This window comes from Vicugna pacos, chromosome 11 (assembly GCF_048564905.1).
Source record: "Vicugna pacos chromosome 11, VicPac4, whole genome shotgun sequence".
In the NCBI taxonomy this organism is placed as follows: domain Eukaryota; kingdom Metazoa; phylum Chordata; class Mammalia; order Artiodactyla; family Camelidae; genus Vicugna; species Vicugna pacos.
In genome coordinates, this window is record NC_132997.1 from 96178992 (window position 1) to 96196748 (window position 17757).

The 17757-nt window shown below is 49.5% G+C and overlaps 1 long non-coding RNA gene across 5 annotated transcripts in view; it reads right to left on the reverse strand.

Annotated features, from left to right (window-relative positions):
* The window catches only part of LOC116278690 (uncharacterized), a 75646-nt gene that overhangs the window by 17842 nt on the left and 40047 nt on the right, over window positions 1-17757 (reverse strand). For 3 of the 5 annotated variants that reach the window (XR_012077661.1, XR_012077660.1, XR_012077659.1), the window contains exons 5-6: window positions 6510-6573; window positions 1542-1708 (exon numbers count right to left, since the gene is read on the reverse strand). This is a non-coding gene — a long non-coding RNA (uncharacterized lncRNA). The remainder of the gene's footprint in view (window positions 1-1541; window positions 1709-6509; window positions 6574-17757) is intronic. The other 2 variants (XR_012077663.1, XR_012077662.1) reach the window with 1 other exon arrangement.

The window sequence follows — 17757 nt, forward strand, 5'->3', positions numbered from 1 at the left end:
TATGCCTCATCCATCAAACTGAAATAAATGTTATTCCATGGAAACGAGACCAACACTTTGAGACTGGAGGTAGTAAATTCATTTGCTGAGCCCTGACTGAGGGGTACTCGCATTTGTCACTTTCCCTTCTCGTCTGAAGGTGACACCCTGCACCCTGCCACCAGCAGCACGAGTTCTTTTAGTGGCTTTTCGTCCCCATTAGTGATAATGGGCTGTGTCCGGCCAGGCACACACTCCCTTCTTGAGCCCAGCAGGGCCTGGCCACAGCTGGGGTGACATTTTGGACCACAAATAGACCAAACCTCAGCCTTTGGCACCTCAGGATGTTTTAGGTGGGTGTTGGGCCTGGAGAGAACAGACAACAGCTGGATGCAACAGGGAGGGAGAAGCAGGTGAAAGGACTCGAAGGCAGGGGCTCCTCCACCACGTATCAATCATGGACCTTAGAGCCTCAGTTTCTACATCTGCGAAATGGGGATGCAAATGCCTGCTCTGCCTACTTCCCAAGAATGTGAAACCACACAAAACGAAGGCCTTGTTCCTGTGTGAGATATACTCATAACGGAAGCAAACATGTATTCTCTCTCTATTATTCTTTTAAAAAGACTTCCACAGCTAGTATATATTTTATTTTTTATCAGCTTTGGAAGGGTTTAATAAATATTATTTTTTCCATTTCACAAAGTAGAAAACTGAGGTGCATTGAGTTTGACTCGCCAGGGTCATCGAGTGGAGCCCAGGCCTCCTGTTCTCACTGCACCGCACTGTCTCCAAGTGGCACAAGGACGCTGGGCTTGGGCACCTTCTTCCCATGGCCTTGCTTTTATGCTCCTGTAGGTCAGTTCCAGCCGGGCCTCAGGGAGCTGGGGCTCCAAGTGTATGACTGAAGGTTTCTCACCTGGAGAAGCCCCTAGGAGCCTGCCCCTCATCTCCTCCATCCACAGAGCTCTGCCCTCGGAGGACTGGCTTGGTCAGAGAGACTCGGACTGGTGGCACAGCACCAGGCTTGGAAAGGCCAGTGCCCTGCTGGAAAGAGGGCAGACCTGTCAGGCAGGTGGAGCTGGGTTTTAGTCTCTCTGCTTACCGGATGGGTAAGTCTCTGAGTCTCAGTTTCCTCAAAAACTGGGGACAGTACCTCATGCCATGTGCAGTTGTTGGAGGATTAAAGAACATTCAGTGTGCGAAGTACCAGACCCAGTGTCCAGCTCAGGGCCAGGGGACAGCGCTCTCTTCCTTCTTTTCTTCTGTCCTTCTCATCTCTCCCTTCTTTCCTTTCTTTCACGTTTTCTTCCTTCCCTAGGGGCCTTGGAACTATCTCAGATATGAACCAGACGTATCGTGAACTTGGGGAATTCTTGAGCAGATACATTCATGCTCATGTTCAGCAGATACTCCGAGGCCACACTGATGGTCAAGCAGATTAAATGAAAAGGGGAACCACGTTGGCCTCTGAGGACAGAGACAAGAAAGATGGAGCTGGCTGTTCCTATAACTCAACTCATATCGTTCAAGTATTTCTGAACTAGTATACCGCTCCTCACCTGCTGGGCAGCAAAACGGCCTCAGAAGCCCTGGAAGTTGCTCCAGCTTTTCCGAGATAACGGAGTATACCCTGAGTAAATCCTGAGGCCCTGCGTGGTCCACTCTCAGGCAGTGTCATGTCAGAAACTCTCAGGCAACCACAGACGAGTACAAACAACTCCAATCCCTGCGGAGGAACACCAGAGGAAATCCAAACTGTAGTATCTAGAAACACTTCTGAAACCCCTTGATTCTTCCTTCCTTTTTTTCTCAGTTCTCACACAGTCCCTGCATGGGGCTCTCAGACTGTAAACACTTCACTCTCAAAATTCTGCTTCCAGGTGTCCCAGAAGTCTCAACCCATGTGGCTCTTAAGTCTCTGGGAAGAGGAAAGTTCTCTCTCACCACTCCAGCCTGTGTGTCTCTATCCTGTCTTGGAAGTCTGGGAGTGCAGGGCAGGGGAAGGCAGGACGTTCCGGAAGGACAGAAGAGGAAGAGAAGGGGAGCCGGGACCTGGGGTAGGTGGCAGAGTTGTGGCAGGTGACAGGCTGGGAGCATCACACAAGGATATCCTGTTTCTACTGCACATGCCTGTGGACCAGCAAATCTCCCCAGTGCGAGTAGAGACAAGACCAGGTGAACTGGTGCCCCCAGACTTTTTCTAGCATGTCCGTGTGGGGAAGGCAGGCAAGGATTCTGTGTGCGTAAAGGCGCTGTGGTGAGATCCCCAGGACTGCGTAGACAGATCAGAATTCTTTCTCTTTTTGGGGGGGAGGGGGTAGTAGTTAAGTTTATTAATTTTTAAATGGAGGTACTGGGGCTTGAACCCAGGACCTTGTGTGTGCTGGGCAGGCACTCTACCACTGAGCTGCACCCTCCTCCCTTCTTTTCTCTTTTTTGAGTAGAGATGCTGGGTGATGTTTAAACTACTTGTGTAACTAGGAATAAGTTTTGTAAATTTCCCTAAGACTCACTCGGTTTCCAACCCAACGGAAGACATTTTCCTAGCTCCCGAATGTAATAAAGTCAAGTCAAAGCTCATCACATTTCGGCTGTAACGAAGCCTTTCCTCTGCTGGGTGACTTGTAATTTCGCCTGTTCCTTCTACGCCTTGTGCTCGGTACTCACTGCCGCTCCCGACAGCTGCCGTCAGCTCGCTCCTGCTGCCTTGTCCTGTTGTTCTTCATACTTTCCGGGCTCAGATTCAAGAATGCTGGCTCGTGAATTCCCCTGCGCCTTCATTTACCTTAATAGTCAATGAGCCTAGGTATTAGCAGCCCTTTCTGAAAGGCCGGTACCTGGATATTTTTAGAATGGGATTCTTTTAAGGAATGTATCCTTTTTGATACTAAATATGCCACAGAAGTAACACAGCGTACTCTGTGTGTGTGTGTGTGTGTGTGTGTGTGTGTGTGTGTGTGTGTGTGTGTGTGTGTAAATAAGCTAGAAGACCAAGGGCACTTTAAGCTCACAAATTGTTGTATGATTACCATTGCTCTATTAATAAAATCTTCCGTTGCCATGGCACTTTGTTTTAAAGTATATGACCTGCATCACCTCATTTGGTTTCCTCAAAAGTCTTCAGGTCTTTCTGCTGACATTCTCTTTTGCAGAAGTTAAAATGTTCAAGGCGGTCAGGCATCTCAGGAGGAAGGCTCTACCTCATGGTCTAGGCAGATGTGCCCCCAGAAGTTTCAGGTACGCTGCAGACTTTTCCTGCCAGAAGGGACTATTGTGAGCTCTGGCTCTGCCACCTACCGGCCCGGCCATTGGTGTGGCCCCAAACCATCATCTGGTCCCTCTGCTATTTCCTCCCTGAGAATTGAGGGGTTTGAACTGGATCCTTAGAGCCAGAAGTGAACTTCAAGCTCACTTATCTGAAGCTAGAGAGGTCGTATGATTTGCCTAAGATCACACTGAGGGACCAGACCCCCGGCTTCCTGGTTCCCACTGGCCTGGCATCTTCACCGCCTAAACACATGGTAGGTGCCTTTTCAAAGGAGCTCACAGTTACACCTCTGGAGATGCAAACACCCCAGTTCTAAGCACTTCAGCATCTGGGAGGTTAAGCTTTCTAAAAACATGGCACTTTCATTTTAAGCGCTGATTCTGGAAAGTGTTTCTTATCCTCTCCTGCCCCCAACCTGCTGAATGGTTTCTATTTTCCCACTTCTCCCCACTCCAGTCTGCAACCCAGAGGCTCCACATGCTTGGTCAGGTCCTCGCTGCTCCCTCCCATGCCCCTGGGATTCAGAAGTGCCCCGCCACTCGAATTTCTTAAGACAGCTGAACCTTTGTCTGACAACATGCTGCTTCCTCTGAGAACGTCTCTGCTCGCCCGTCTTCACCCAGCCATCGCCAACTCAGCTCAGCATCACTTCTCCAGGAAGCCTTTCTGACCACCCTCATCCACCCCAGCCCCACGTGGTCCAGGAGAGGAGCCCCTCCTTTGCTGGCTCCTGCTGTGTGTGGGCCCTGTGCTGGGCAGGTGGATGCAAAGTTGAGCAAGACGTGGTCCCTGCCTTCGGGGAGCAATGACGTGGGGGAGACAGGACGGTGCTGGGCTCACCTTCCTTCTCCCGCAAGTCACGCTGTCTACATGTCTATCTCCCCCACAGTGCACCCCTGGAGTCCTGGGAGGGGATCTTAGCCCCATCCGTGCCCCTACCCCTGCCACAGGTCCAGGCGTTTGTAGTCCTCTGCCCTCAGTGGATGCGTGGTCGACTGAATGAATGAACAAGCGGACTCAGGCGTGAGGTACGTGCAGATGTGTAAGGCGCAGTACAAACCTGATGCTACTAACCGTCGTCTAAGAGGCTGATAGTCTGTCAGGCATGCGTGCTGATGGGGAAATTCTTAATTCAGAGTTCCCCGAGCAAACACTCTGGTGGGCACACAGAACGGTCTCCTTCCCAAGAGATTCCTGCTGAAACACTCACTTCCTGCAAACGTGCACTTTCCTTGCAAACTGGAGTCATGGGTTAGGTTCCTCCAGGACAAGAATTAGGGTGAATGATTTATGAAAGGAGCGCTCCTGGTGACCCAGGCGGGAGTGGGGCAATTCTGGGAACAACCCCAGTGCCAGCCTGATCCCGCAGGGATTTATGGAGCACAAGTTACACTTGTGATGGCTTATTTTACGTGTCCACTTGGCTGGGCTAAGGGAGCCCCGATAGCTGGTGAAACACGATTTCTGGGCGTCTGTGAGGCTGTCTCCAGAAGAGGCTCGTGTCTGAATTGGCAGACTGAATAAGAAGAGCGCCTGCCTCGCCCCCTAGTGCTGGTGGGCATCATCCAATCCGTTCAGGACCCAAATAAAACAAAGAGGTGGAGGAAGGGCAAAGTCCCTCTGCATGAGCTGGGACATCCCCCTTCTCCTGCCCTCGCACATCGGTGGCCCTGGTTCTTGGGCCGTCAGACCTGGAGCAGAACTTACACTGTCAGCTCCCCTGGTTGTCAGGCCTTTGAACTCAGACTGAGTTATACCACCAGCTGTCCTGATTCTCTGACTTGCAAACAGCAAACTGTGGGACTTCTCAGTCTCCATAATCACGTGAGCCCATTTCTGTGATAAATTTCCTCATGTCTGTATCTGTATCTGTATCTGTATCTGTATCTAGCTATCCTATTGGTTCTGTTTCTCTAGAACTTAAAACGTCTCAAAGCTGAGCTCGGGAGAAAACGACTCCAGGAGCCGGCAGACAGGCCCCTACAGGAGGCTGGGCCAGCAGAGGCAAAGTCCAGGAGGCTGGGGGTCTGGGAGGACCTGGGAGCCCACAATAGTCCCTTCTGGCAGGAAGCTACACTTTGTGGGAACAAGAAAGTCCTGGAGTTGGGGACCCCTTGTTTCTATCTATTTCAGAGTCTTGTGTTTAACTGACAAATGCTGACAGCCCCACTCAGCAGTCCTAGAGCAAGCAGCCTGTGCGTGTCCTCCAATCACACCCTCTGGCTGGATGGTGGAGGCTGATGCCATGCGCATGGGCTGATCCCAAACACGGGCTCCCGGATCCCGTGGGCCCCCTGGTCCACTGCTAAGAGGGATCCTACCTGTGCCCTCAGGTCCTCTGCTAAGGACTTCATCGTACTGTGCCGAGGGTGGTCAGGGGTTAATCCAAGAAGACAGAAGAAGGTCTTCCTGAAGATCAAAGCATGTCTCTGAGATATCTGGTAAACTGCCAGAGACTACGAATGAGAAAGTCGCCACGGAAGCCCTGAGGGCTGAGTGTGAAGAGATCAGAGCTCTCTTTCCTTCCTGGCTTGAGTTTATTTCTAGAAAACATTACTGTTTAAAAAATCATTCAAAGTTGTATTCGTGGATGCCGTGGCCAAAATATTTTAGTAGGACAGAGCGTTATCGCCCCCCTCCCCGCTGTCTCCAGTCCTTAGGAATTAAAGCATTTTTCTCCAGAAAAATGAAGGCTAATGTTAGAGAGAAGTGCTTGGGGAATTATACCACTTAACTAATTTCATAAGTGTTTACAGCAAACACAGCCTCAGTGGAAACTTTGGAGGGAAAGAGGAAGCTTTTCAAAGCCTTTATAAAACGTAGCAGCACCCCTTTGACACCGGGGAGAAGGCGAGGATCACAAATGAAAGAGCATCTCAAAATTCAAAAGGAGGAACGGATAGCTGGAGGAGGGGAGGGGAGGCAGCGAACACAGGAAAAAAGGCATCGTTCCCACTTTGCTGATTACAGAGCTCAACCAAATCCTCCCACGCCGGAAAGAACAAAGTCCGCGTTTCCAGCAACCCCGGAGCAGAAGAAGGGGATATTGGCGGAATCTTTTCTTATTAAGGAGCAATTAAGTTATTAGGAGATTTCAGAGAAGTTCCAAGGAAACAGAGCTATTTTTTAATGTTACAAAATTACCTCTGAGCCCTTCACAACATCACAAGACACAACATTGTTGTGTTTACTTGTTATTTTTTGGCTGTTATGTTCGTTCATTCACTCAACAAATATTTATCAAGCGACTTCTACGTACCTTATTTATCAAGCGACTGCTACGTACTGGCCATGGAAAACCATTTCAAGGAGCCACCAAAACCCTGTAGAAGAAAGAGTCCAATCTGGAATTAGAGAATCGAGACTCAAGTCCCCACTTTGCTGAGTGCATCCTTTTTCATATGGATTTAAAACTCCAGGGTCTCAGGTTTCTCATCTGTAAAATAACACTCTGATAATGCTTCTCAGAGCAAGTGGAGCGGCACTGTAAACCACAAAGTCCTTTACAAGGTGAGCTGTCATTATTTCTGAGCACCGTCACTGAGGTTCCTTGGCAGGATGGGGCAACCGCACACCCTGGTCTTCCAGAAAAGTCCCAGGTTCCACCTGCTTTCCCAGCCCCTTTTCACTCTTACAGGTGTGCCAATTTGGAGAATAAATGATACAGTCCCCTCCTGGTAGCATCATCTGCGCAAGAGAAAAGTGTGAGAGGAGGCCCAGGGCTCCAAGTTGACTATTCTGTCACAGGAACTTTCTGTATCTCAGTAGGCTGCTGTGGTGGCTTCTCTCGGCCTGACAATACCTGCTCCTTTTGACGTTGCAGCCAACTCAGGTGTGAAAATGCAGTGTGCTCACAGAAACGAGTACTTGGCTGCACACTCGCAAGAGAGGTTTCTCAAAAAGAAAAAAAGAGGGAAAAAAAGTCATTTGTGGAACACCCATTATGAATGCAGAATCTGGGCATAAAGAAGTGTTTTCCCACACAAAGACATTCTTCAGTTTATAAACCAAAACATTATATTTCAAGGCAACAGTGCTGCTGGCCTCTTCAACAGGCACAAAGCACTGGCTGAGTCTGGCAGCGGCTGAAACCCAGGAAACTGGGGGCTCCCCAGGCGGAATTAGGCAGCTGAGCTGTGGTCGGGTGGGAGATACTGCTGAGGCTGGGGCTTGGATTTCAACTCTCAGCTCTCCTGCCCTTGGCTGTGTTTCTCAGTCTCACCTGCTTCAATGTCCTGACTTGGGGAGCGGGTACAACTGCCCCCAAGTGCTGTTTTGAGGGTTAGGAGGGCTGGTGCACGCAGAGTATTTACACTGTCCCTGACACGCGGGACATTGTCCGTTGGTTGTAGGAAGGCTTGTCAGTCTCAGTTCTGCTGCTCCCAACAGAGTGGTCTGCAGAGGTCAATGGGCATTTTCATGGGTAACAAATAGATGGCAGGAGTTAAGAGCCAGCCCCTGCTATACGTTCTCTCTTTTGGCCTTGATTCCAAATGCTCCAGAGTATGGTCCAGAACAAAGACTTTCAAATGTGGCCAATGAGTTTGGATGCTACCTGCATCAGTTAGCCATTGCCGCAATAATGACGTGTAACAAACTACCCCAAGCCTCGGTGGCTTAGGACAGCAACGATTCATCCTCACTGACATGCAGGTGAGCTGGTGTCAACTGGTCCCGGCTGAGCTCTGCTTCAGACTGCCCTGGTTGGGGGCATTTCGGAGGTAGTTCTGCAAGGACACATCTCCCCTCCTCCTCCTGCAGCCAGGGGCCTATCCAGAGGCTGCTCTTCTGATGACAATGGCAGGCGCTAGAGGGCTAGTGGGAACACCCTCCAGGTCTCCCAGGGTCTAGGCTCAAAGCCAGTCATTGCCACTTCTGCACACATGTCATTGACCAGAGCAAGTCACAGAACCAGGCCCAAAGTCAACTCTCTCCCAAAAGGGCCGTGGCAGGGATGTGGTGGGAGAGGGGTGTAGAACTGGGGCCAATTCACAACATCTCATCTTTTGCAGAAAAGGATGGAGCAAACAAATTCTGAGCACCACTGTGGGTTGGGACTTGTTTCAGCTTCATGAAACCCGATAAAGTAGGTAATTTCTCTCTGTTTTATAGATGAAGACACTGAGGCCTGAGACTGAATCAATCAGCTCTTGCTCTGACCAAGCCCTCCCAGACTTAGCGTCTGGGCGCCGCCATGTTCTAGCTCACAATGCTGCAGCAGCCTGGGCTGGGCTAGATGGACACTTTTGAGCTGATCTCAGCTGGAACAGCCACGCATCCATGGGCAGCTGGGAGGTCAGTTGGGGGCCGGCCAGTCTGCAGTGGCCTCACCCACTGCGTGATGGTTGGCTGGCCATCGGCTGGCAATAGGGGTGCCTGGCCCATGAGTCTCCTCACCCAGCACCCTAGCCAGGCTTTGTTTACATGTGGACATCCTAGTTCCAGAGGCAGAAAGGGAGCAGTCCCAGAGTGCAGGCACTTTTTCCGCATTCACAGGCTTGTTTGCTAATGTCCCAGTAGCCAAAGCAAGAGTTAAGGCCAGCCCAGAGCCAGCATGGGAGGGGGCGATCTACAGGGGCAGGGAGAGGAAGTTAGGTAACGGATTGCCACTGTGGTAATCTCCCACAAGTACCTTGCTCGGGGCACACAATAAATGCATGGCAGACTTCCTTCTTCGGTGCTTTGGGCTGACAAGCATGTGGTAAGCCCAGCCTGCAAGTCATCTGTGTCCCTGATGTGTTCCAGACATGCATCACTTCCCAGCAGGCCACATAAACTGCCTGGTCCTCACTGGACTCATAACACAGCCCAAGAGCCTCTTGTCACAGGAGTTAAATTAAAAATGAACCAATAAATGTACTTATGTGACCTTTGGAAAAAAAACAATGTGAATGTCTTAGAGGCAAAATTTACTCTCAGAAAAAGAAAACTTGCATATATGATTCTAGATTAATTCTCAACAAGCACTTTTATAAACAGAGGTAGGGGGCTCTGCAGGTCTCTGCCCTCACCCCCAGCAGGGCGCCAAAGTGCCGGCCTACTGCTGGGCCTGGTTTCTAAAGGAGCGCCTAGGGTTGGCTGAAGGCACCCAGGTCTGAGCACGTGAGCGTTTACTATGTGAACAGGCTCAGACGCACTCACCCATCTTGCATCAGATATCTGGAAAAGGGCAACATCATTTTTCCAAATTGGAGGGGAAGGGGAGTGGGGGAAATGTGTTCAGTGTTATTGCAATTAGTCACGCTTTGGAATATCCTGGGGAAAGTCTACTCTCGAGTTATTATTGACATAGTGAAGTGGAGGAGGTTAAAAAGAAGTCTGCAGGCACCATTAATTAACCTCTCCATTATTTTTACTTCCCCGCGCATTTTTCTGACGGATGGGAGATCACGAGGTCAAACCCTGTTAGAGCTGCAGGCCTCCCAGCATTTACTGAGGCCAGGCCTCCTGCTTTCCAGAGACAGAAGGAACTGTGCGCACCCTGCACAGCACGGCGGGCTATCTGGCGAGCTCAGACCCTGGTCCTGTATTGTTTGTGAGGCGGGCCTTCCTCCAAATCCTACCAGTCCTCCCAAGACCGCTTGCATGCTGCGCCTCCAGGAAGCCTTCCTGGAGCAGACGTCTCCTTCCTCTGTAACTCTCAGCCCTTCCTTAGAGCCTCCCTGCAGTGGAGGCTAGGCTATTCCGCCCAGATTCCCTCTTCAGGATGACAGCATTCATCCCCCAGCTGCTTGCAGCTGCAGCCCTCCATGGCAACTGCCTCTGGCCACAAGAGAATAGACTTGTTCAAGGTTACAGGCCTCAGGGGAGCCTGTAGCCAGTGTGACTGGCTGAAGCTGGGAGACCAGGTCCAGCCCACTTCCCTGGGTTTGGGCGCACTCTGGCTTCAGAGCTCCTGCAGGACCGTCTGGGGCCTGAGCTGCACCTGCGTGGTGGACCCACTTCTGCCCAGGCCCTGCTTCCTTAGGTCCACCTCTCCATAACCCCTCCCAGGACACCTCTGCAGGCAGCTCCTCTGAGAGTCTGTTTCCAGGGAATTCGACCTGAGACGCTCCTTCATGATACTCTGTGTCTTCTTTTATGTTTGCTAACCGGGTGCTCTGGGGCTGAACTTATACTGATATTTATTTTTCTGAAAGCTTAAATGGCTAAAAATGAGGAAAACTGTGATTTTCAAGTTGCCCACAGTTTTCTCCTTATCTAGAGGTGGAGGCCAACCATGTCCCTGGGAAAAGACTGTGTGTCTGTTTGTTTGGGGGCGGGAAGGACATTTCAGTGTCCTTGTGGTCATGCAAAGTGGAGCCCCAAGCCTGCTCTGGGATGGAGATTTGAGGCTGCAACACGCTCGGACACCATGTGCTGACCTTCCAGGATGTCTCTGCCAGGCAGGGAGTTCCATCTTGTTAGGGGAACCAGTCAGGGGGACTGGGTTTCCTTCCTTCTTGGGGCTGAGAGGAAGCACATGGCCTTGAACTGACTCTGGTTAGAGGAAGATGATGGAAGCCATCCTCTCACTCCTGGAGGAGCTGCCTGGCCCTGCCAAGCATGACTGTCTGAGACGGACACCTAAGGAGAAAGGGAGCCAACAGGGCCCCTGTGAAGGGCATGGCCGGTGGACTCCAGGAGATGTGAGTTCTGGGATCTGTTTAAAATTTTTCTTCCTTTACACTGCAGGCCTGATGTTACCCCTAAGCGTCTGTGGCCACAAAGATATACGGGAAGAATCTGTGTCCACACTTGGATGGAGGAGGAGAGCTCCAGCAGGCTGGACAATGAAGGGGGATGGTGATAAGGGGGTGGACATGCCCAACCGAGGTGATAAACTGTAATTTAGTCAGGATGGACACATTCCTGAGCCCCTCAGAAACACCTGGGGTGGGAGCAGGGGACTGGACGAAAACAGGACTTGTAGGCTGGGTGTTGATGGGAAGGTGCCTCCTGGAAACTGGGTCTGTGGACTCTGGCTGGTGAGTTCTTTCCCTACTCAAGTCTCCTTGAGAGCAGGAGGCATGCCTCACTCCTTCCTTGAGTCATCCTCATTGCCTACTAGCATGACTGCACATGGTAGGACCTTAATATTTGGACTCTAAAGCAATCATCCATTACAGACAGCACAGTGATGCTGCCTGCCCAGGGTCCCAGAGTGAGTGAGTGGCAGAGCCTGGACTAGAACCTGGCTCTCCAGATCCCTAGGTCTGTGCTGTCAGGAACTATGAGTTACCTGCGTAAAACTACGAGCAGCTTCAGCCTCCTGGGATAAAAGAGGAAGTGGGTTGCCTTGAGCCAAGGGTGCACCATTGAGCACCCAAGAACCAGCAGTCCCCTGCCCACAGTTTGTGGAGATCAGAATTCTAAGATGTGATCCCTCACTGTGCACATGGTGAGCTATCATGCCCATGATCACGGTGTGTGATGTGGCAGAGGGATTCTGCAGCTGTAATTAAGGTTACTAATCAGTTGACCCTATGATAGGGAGAGTATCCAGGTGGGCCTAACATAATCCCAGACTCCTCTCTGGCTGGTGGCAGACAGAGAAATCAGAGAGGTTCAAAGCACAAAAAGCATTCAATGCGTCTTGAAGGTGGAGAGGGCCATTTGCAAGGACTGGAAAGTAGCCTGGAGGAGCTGAAAGCCATCCTGGCCAACAGTTGGCAAGTGTATGGGGACTTCAGTCCTACAGTCACAAGGAACCGAATTCTGCCAACACCCTGAACGAGCACATTCTATCCTAGATAAGAGCCAAGCCAGCTGACACCTTGATTTCAGTCTCGTGAGACCCTAAGCTGAGTCCAGCTGAGCCTGGTGGACTGCTGCCTGTGGAACTGTAGATAATGGGTGTCAGTTCTAAGTCATAAACGTGGAGATTTGCTACACAGCAACAGAAGACTGATCCAGTCTTCCCTGAAAGCTCTTTGCAGCAGGTTTTGGAGCAGGACAGACCACGGATGAGTTCCTGTTATTCTTACCAACTCTATAACCGCTGAGCCTCAGTGTCCTCATCTAAAAGTGATGGCTATGACACCTACCTGTCAGGGTGGCGCCCTTTACTGGAGTCTGAGGTAGGTGGCTGCTCTCAGGAGAATCCTTAACCACTCTGATCTCAGCTGACTCCTTATAAAACAGGGCCCATTAATACTCATCTTACCATTGGTCTAAAGATCGTATCAGATGAGACAATGAACAGAAGGAAAAACACCAGCGTTCCTTATTTGTACCGTCAGCCTGAGCACAAGCCACAGACAGCACACGCCCAGAATCAGGCCCTAAACGGCCATCTCCTGTAAACACATCACCAAGCACTGTCATTTTTGTGTCGTTTAGGTCCCTCTAATTAAGAAATGTATTGAATGTTCCGAAAGAATTAAACATATCATCCTTTTGACTAGTCAGGTATCTCAATGTAATATTTTATTTGCATCAAAAAATAAGACTTCATGGAAGTCCAGAGGAGGTCCTGGGCTTTGAGCCTCTCTCAGCAGTGAGCGTGACTGGCTTCCTTATTTTATAGGAGAGAATCTTTGCCAAAGAAGCCCCATCACCAAGGAGTTTTTGCCAAAAGAAGTCGTCAAATCAGAAACTATGTTGTCATTTACCTTTTCATGCCAATCCCATCCCTCCCTGTCCCACGGGGAAAGCTCCTAATAAGGCACAGGCAAGCAATAAATTAGGAGAAGCCGCTGACACGTCGGCAGGAAGTAGTCACGTGGCCGGCGGAATCGCCTGCTCCGAATGGAACTGCCTCCCACTCACTGCGCCATATCTGAGAGCCCGTGATTCATGGATGCCCCGATCACAGCCCCCATGTTACCTAATAGATTTCTGAAGTTTTCCACCAAGCGTTTTATTTTAAATGACAGTTATTTCTATCAATGGGTGGGCCCTGTCAGTTTCCTGACCCCGGTCGGGAAGGATGTCTTTCTGTTCAAATGGCAGTCATCATTTCTGTGAAGTGATGCATGTAAAGGAGGCAGCCAGTGCGAGACACCTCGCACGGGGCTGTCACTCAAGTTGACATCTCCATGTCGGAGCATTTTCTCCAAGTTTTCTCCATGTGACCTGCAAGTGAAAGATCAGGGGGCTCCCTTCATCCAAGCCATCCATGTGCCAATCATCCTTACCTAAAAATGAAAGTTACAAATAAGCCAGAGCTTCTATTTATACTCCTCTGCCAGGCCCATCTTCTGCCTGTCAATCTCCCTCCTTCATTATGGATACGCGGTGCCGCGTCTCCTACGCTGGATCACAGATCAGCTGCTCCTGTTCCTCCGCTATTTGTTTTCCTGCACCTTCTGTGATGTTTTATAAAATATCCGTGTCCTCCTGGCCTTAATAGGAGGAGTAAGTTTTCCTCTTCTTTCCTTTTCCTCTCCTTCTCTTCCTTCCATCTCTCCTCCTTCTCCCCTTTCCTTCCCTTCTCCCGTGTCCTCCTCTTCCTCTTTCCTCCCCATTCCTTCTCATTTCTCTTTCTTTCTCGTCCCTCCTTCTTTATTCCCTCCGTGTCCCAATGTCTTCACACCAGGAAGCCAAGATTTGACCCTTGCTTGCTCAGCTCCTTTCTTTAGCCCTGCCCCAGGCCTCTTGCACCTGCCAGTCTGAACCCCTGGCCTACCTGACATCTTCCTCTTGTCCTGACTGAGCTGCCCCTTTGTGACAGACTCACTTCTCCCCTTGGACCAGCCTCACCTCTCCACCTGGGGCCTTTGCTCCTCTGCACAGCCACCACTGAGGATCTTTCTCAGCTCCCCCTGGTAAGAGTACTACTCAGCTCATTTGTTCAACAAATTTTCATCGAGCACCTTCGACATGCCGGGTTCTATGGAGGTACTGGGGATTGCGTGGTTAAGGAGACAGTCACAGACCCAGCTCGCAAGACCTGTGAAGCCTGATAGGGAAGACAGACACCAAGCCCACGTCTGCCAACACGTGGTCAACACATGGCGATGCATGACCACATGTTCATCACCATGTGACATCTGTCACAAAGGAAGAGTCTCTCATCCATTCCCCTCATCATGTGCCTGCCCTGGTGGGGGCCACCAAAGGTGCTGCTCCCTGAAAACCGTGATCTGCTTTTAAGAACCTCCTGCCTCTGAGGACGGAAGGCAGGCCCATCCTCCAGGGCAGACGAGGCCTTCCAGTCCTCTCCAAAGTCTTCCAAATGCTGATCTGGACGCCAGGGACTGGAGTTGGGTAAAGAACTGCTCGTGGCCCTTCCCTCAGGAGAGAGCCCCCTCACCATCCCCGTCCAGGTACGCTGTGGGACTCGGCTGTGCTCTCAAGCGCTTTGTGCGCACCGCGCAGTCTCCCAGCCCTCCCTCCGGCTCCGGCCGCTGCCTCCCCACCCTCACCATCTGCCTTCACTGGGGCGAAGCTTGACTGCGAGTCTGAAGACGCAGGCGTGAGCCCTGAGCTCCGAGAGCCCCAGGCGCTGCGCTGCTACCGCGGAGCAAAGGAAAAAAGTGAGTCTTAAAAACCACAAAAGTAGTGAAGAAAGGGAAGAAAATCATTGGCGTCGTCAGCCCCAGTTTCCCACGTGTGACGTGGGGGGGTGGTGACAGCACAAGAGACATTTTCAAAGCATCGCACACACCATTTGCCCCAGAAAACGTTGATCTGTGCAACAGAGCTCGACACGGGAGCAGCGCGGGAGAAGGTGGGGCGCACGCACATGTCTCCTTCTCTCTCTGCTCATCCTCCCCTGTAGGTGGTCACGTGGAAGGAAGTAAACTGAGGCACCAGGGCTGGGCTGACCGTGGGAAATGAGGGGTGTGCTTTGCACACCAGCCTCGATGTCTTCTGCACAGATACTGGCGACGTGAGACTCGTCATGACTTTGTGAGATTTCCAGGAGAAATTCAGAAAGTTCTGATATGGGCAAAGCTGCCCTGAGGCCAGCACTGCTGACCTCCGAGACCAGGTGTCACTGCGAAATTGAACGCTTTACTTGGAGGACTGGGTTGAGGATACTGGGAGTTAAAAAAAATAAAACAAAGCTACTGTTAACTCTTACACTAAAATAGCAGCCCAAAGTCAGACAATTAAGTGGAGAAACCACGCACAGATGTCATACACAGAGGAGGAGACAAAGGAAAGGGCGGCCTCTGATAAAGACCAGGAGGGACAGCGGATTTTTATGGCATATGCTGACAAATGGCCCAAGTGGAAGAAACACCCAGTAACTTGATTTCTCAGGATGTTGCAGAGATCAAAGGCTGGCCTCAGAGGCAAAATACCACAAGAAATGGCAGACCCTTTGTTTTTATTATTATTTTGGGGGACAATTTATATTTCAGAGCCATAACTCAAGGGCTAGAAATTCATGAACCAGCATCATGAGAGGTCAGTCAGTTGGCTGAACGGTGAGGAAATACTGCACTTAGAAATGATTTTCATCCCTCTCGTCCTACCCCCTCTCCAGGAAAGAAGGGGATACAGGACCTCTGTAAACAGATGGTGTCTCAGCTAAACGCTCCCGTGCCCGAGAATGCGGCCTTTTCTGAGTTTGATACTATGTCACTGTGTGTGCTCTTGTCAAATGTTCCATCATTACTGCTTTCTGGCATTTCATGTTCTCATAATTACCCGTATCCCCTGGACTTGTCTCCCTCTAACTTTGTCTTCAGCGTCTTTATCATCTCCTAGGTCTGGTCTTCTTTGAATTGCCTATGGTTACATCTGTATCCACAGGATGAAAATTACCCATCTCTCTGTGATCTGTCCCAATGTGCAGACATTTGGCAGCAGGTAAATAAAACATCCAGAAGTGCAATTGCTTCAGTTTTCATCCAGAACTTTGACAGAGGGTAGAGACAGCCTGGATGAAAGCTAGCCTATTCTCAGGATTTTCCGCGTTTGGTTATCATTATATTGTTATTTATTGTTCATTTCATATAATTTACTAGCTCACCCAGGTAGCGATCAACAGGCATAATAATGTGATTAATATTTTATACAAACAATTATCCTTCGAATATAAGTTACTAAATGGATTATGATGAATCCAAGGATATTTTGGCAAATATCCCCAGAAGCTGCACTGGGACTAAAGCCATGGTAACAAAGCAACGTGTTCAAGTTAGGGGATGATTGCGGTGTTTGAAAAGCTTAATAGAAACATTAAGATTGTTGATATTGCTGATTCCAGGAAGACAGGCAGAGAAGTTTAATCGGGTATTAGGTAACATAGAGAATACAAATAAAATTGATCAGAAATGCATGTCCTATAATTGATATATTTGCATCTCTCCAGTAGAGAATCACTCAGAGTGAGGGTAATGCTCAGGTTACTGTCATGTGTTTGAGGAACCTGAGAAGTAAAGGTGTGCTGCCTGCTGTTGCTGAGTTCCTAGCAGGTGTGGTCCAGGGTCTGATCGGTACTGCTGAACTCCCTTCTTTCTCCGCGTGGCCAGTAGAGGCCCACGAGCAAATTTGTGTTTCCACCCAGGCTCACGCATCCTCAAGCACTTTGGATGTTTCAAAAATCCAGATCCTCAGTGGGTCTTCCTCAGTACGGCATTTGCTAAAAGAGTAGTGTTTTTCACTTAGTTACTCTTCTTACAGACAACGTCAAGCACTTACTAAAACAGAGACAGCAGTATAATGAACCTCGAGGTACCCATCATTCAGCTTCACCAATTAGCAACCTTTTACAATTTTACCGCTGATTTCTTTTTTTATTTGGTTACCAAAAAAAAAACTCCTAATGTAAAATTTAGCATCTGAACCATTTTTAAGTGTACAGTTCAGCAGCGTTAAGTATATTCACATTGTTGTAAAAGAGATCTGCAGAGCTTCTTAATCTTGTGACTCTCTATGGCTATTACGCAACTTCCTTTTTCTCTTGCCCCAGTCCCTGGAAACCACTATCATGTTTTCTGTTTCTATGAATTTTACTACTTTAGATACCTCATGTGAGTAGAATCATGCAGTGTTTGTCTCTGTGTGATCAGCTTATTTCACGGAGCATAATGTCCTCAAGTTCATCCCGTGTTGTAGCATGGGACAGGTTTTCCTTCCTTTTAAGGCTGAATATCCCATTGTATGAACATATCACATTTTGTTTATCTATCCATCTGTAGGTGGACACTTGGGTGCTTCTGCCTTTTGGCTCCTCTGACTAGTGCTGCTGTGAACACAAGTACCCAAATACCTCTTCAAGATCTTGCATTCAATTCTCTTGGATATACACCCAGAAGTGGGATTGCTAGACCATATGGTAGTTGGCTTGTTTGTCTGAGAAGACTTCATACTGTTTGCCAAAGTGGTTGCACCATTTTACAATAACATCAACAGGACACAAGAGTTACAATGTCTTTACATCCTTGCCAACACATGTTATTTTCTGTTTTTTGATAGTAGCCCTCCTGATGGACGTGAGGCGATACTGTGGTTTTGATTTGCATTTCCCTGATGATTAGTGATGTTGAGCATCTTTTCATACACTTATTAACCATTTGTATATCCTCTTTGGAGAAATGTCTAGTCAAGTCCTTTGACCATTTTTTAAT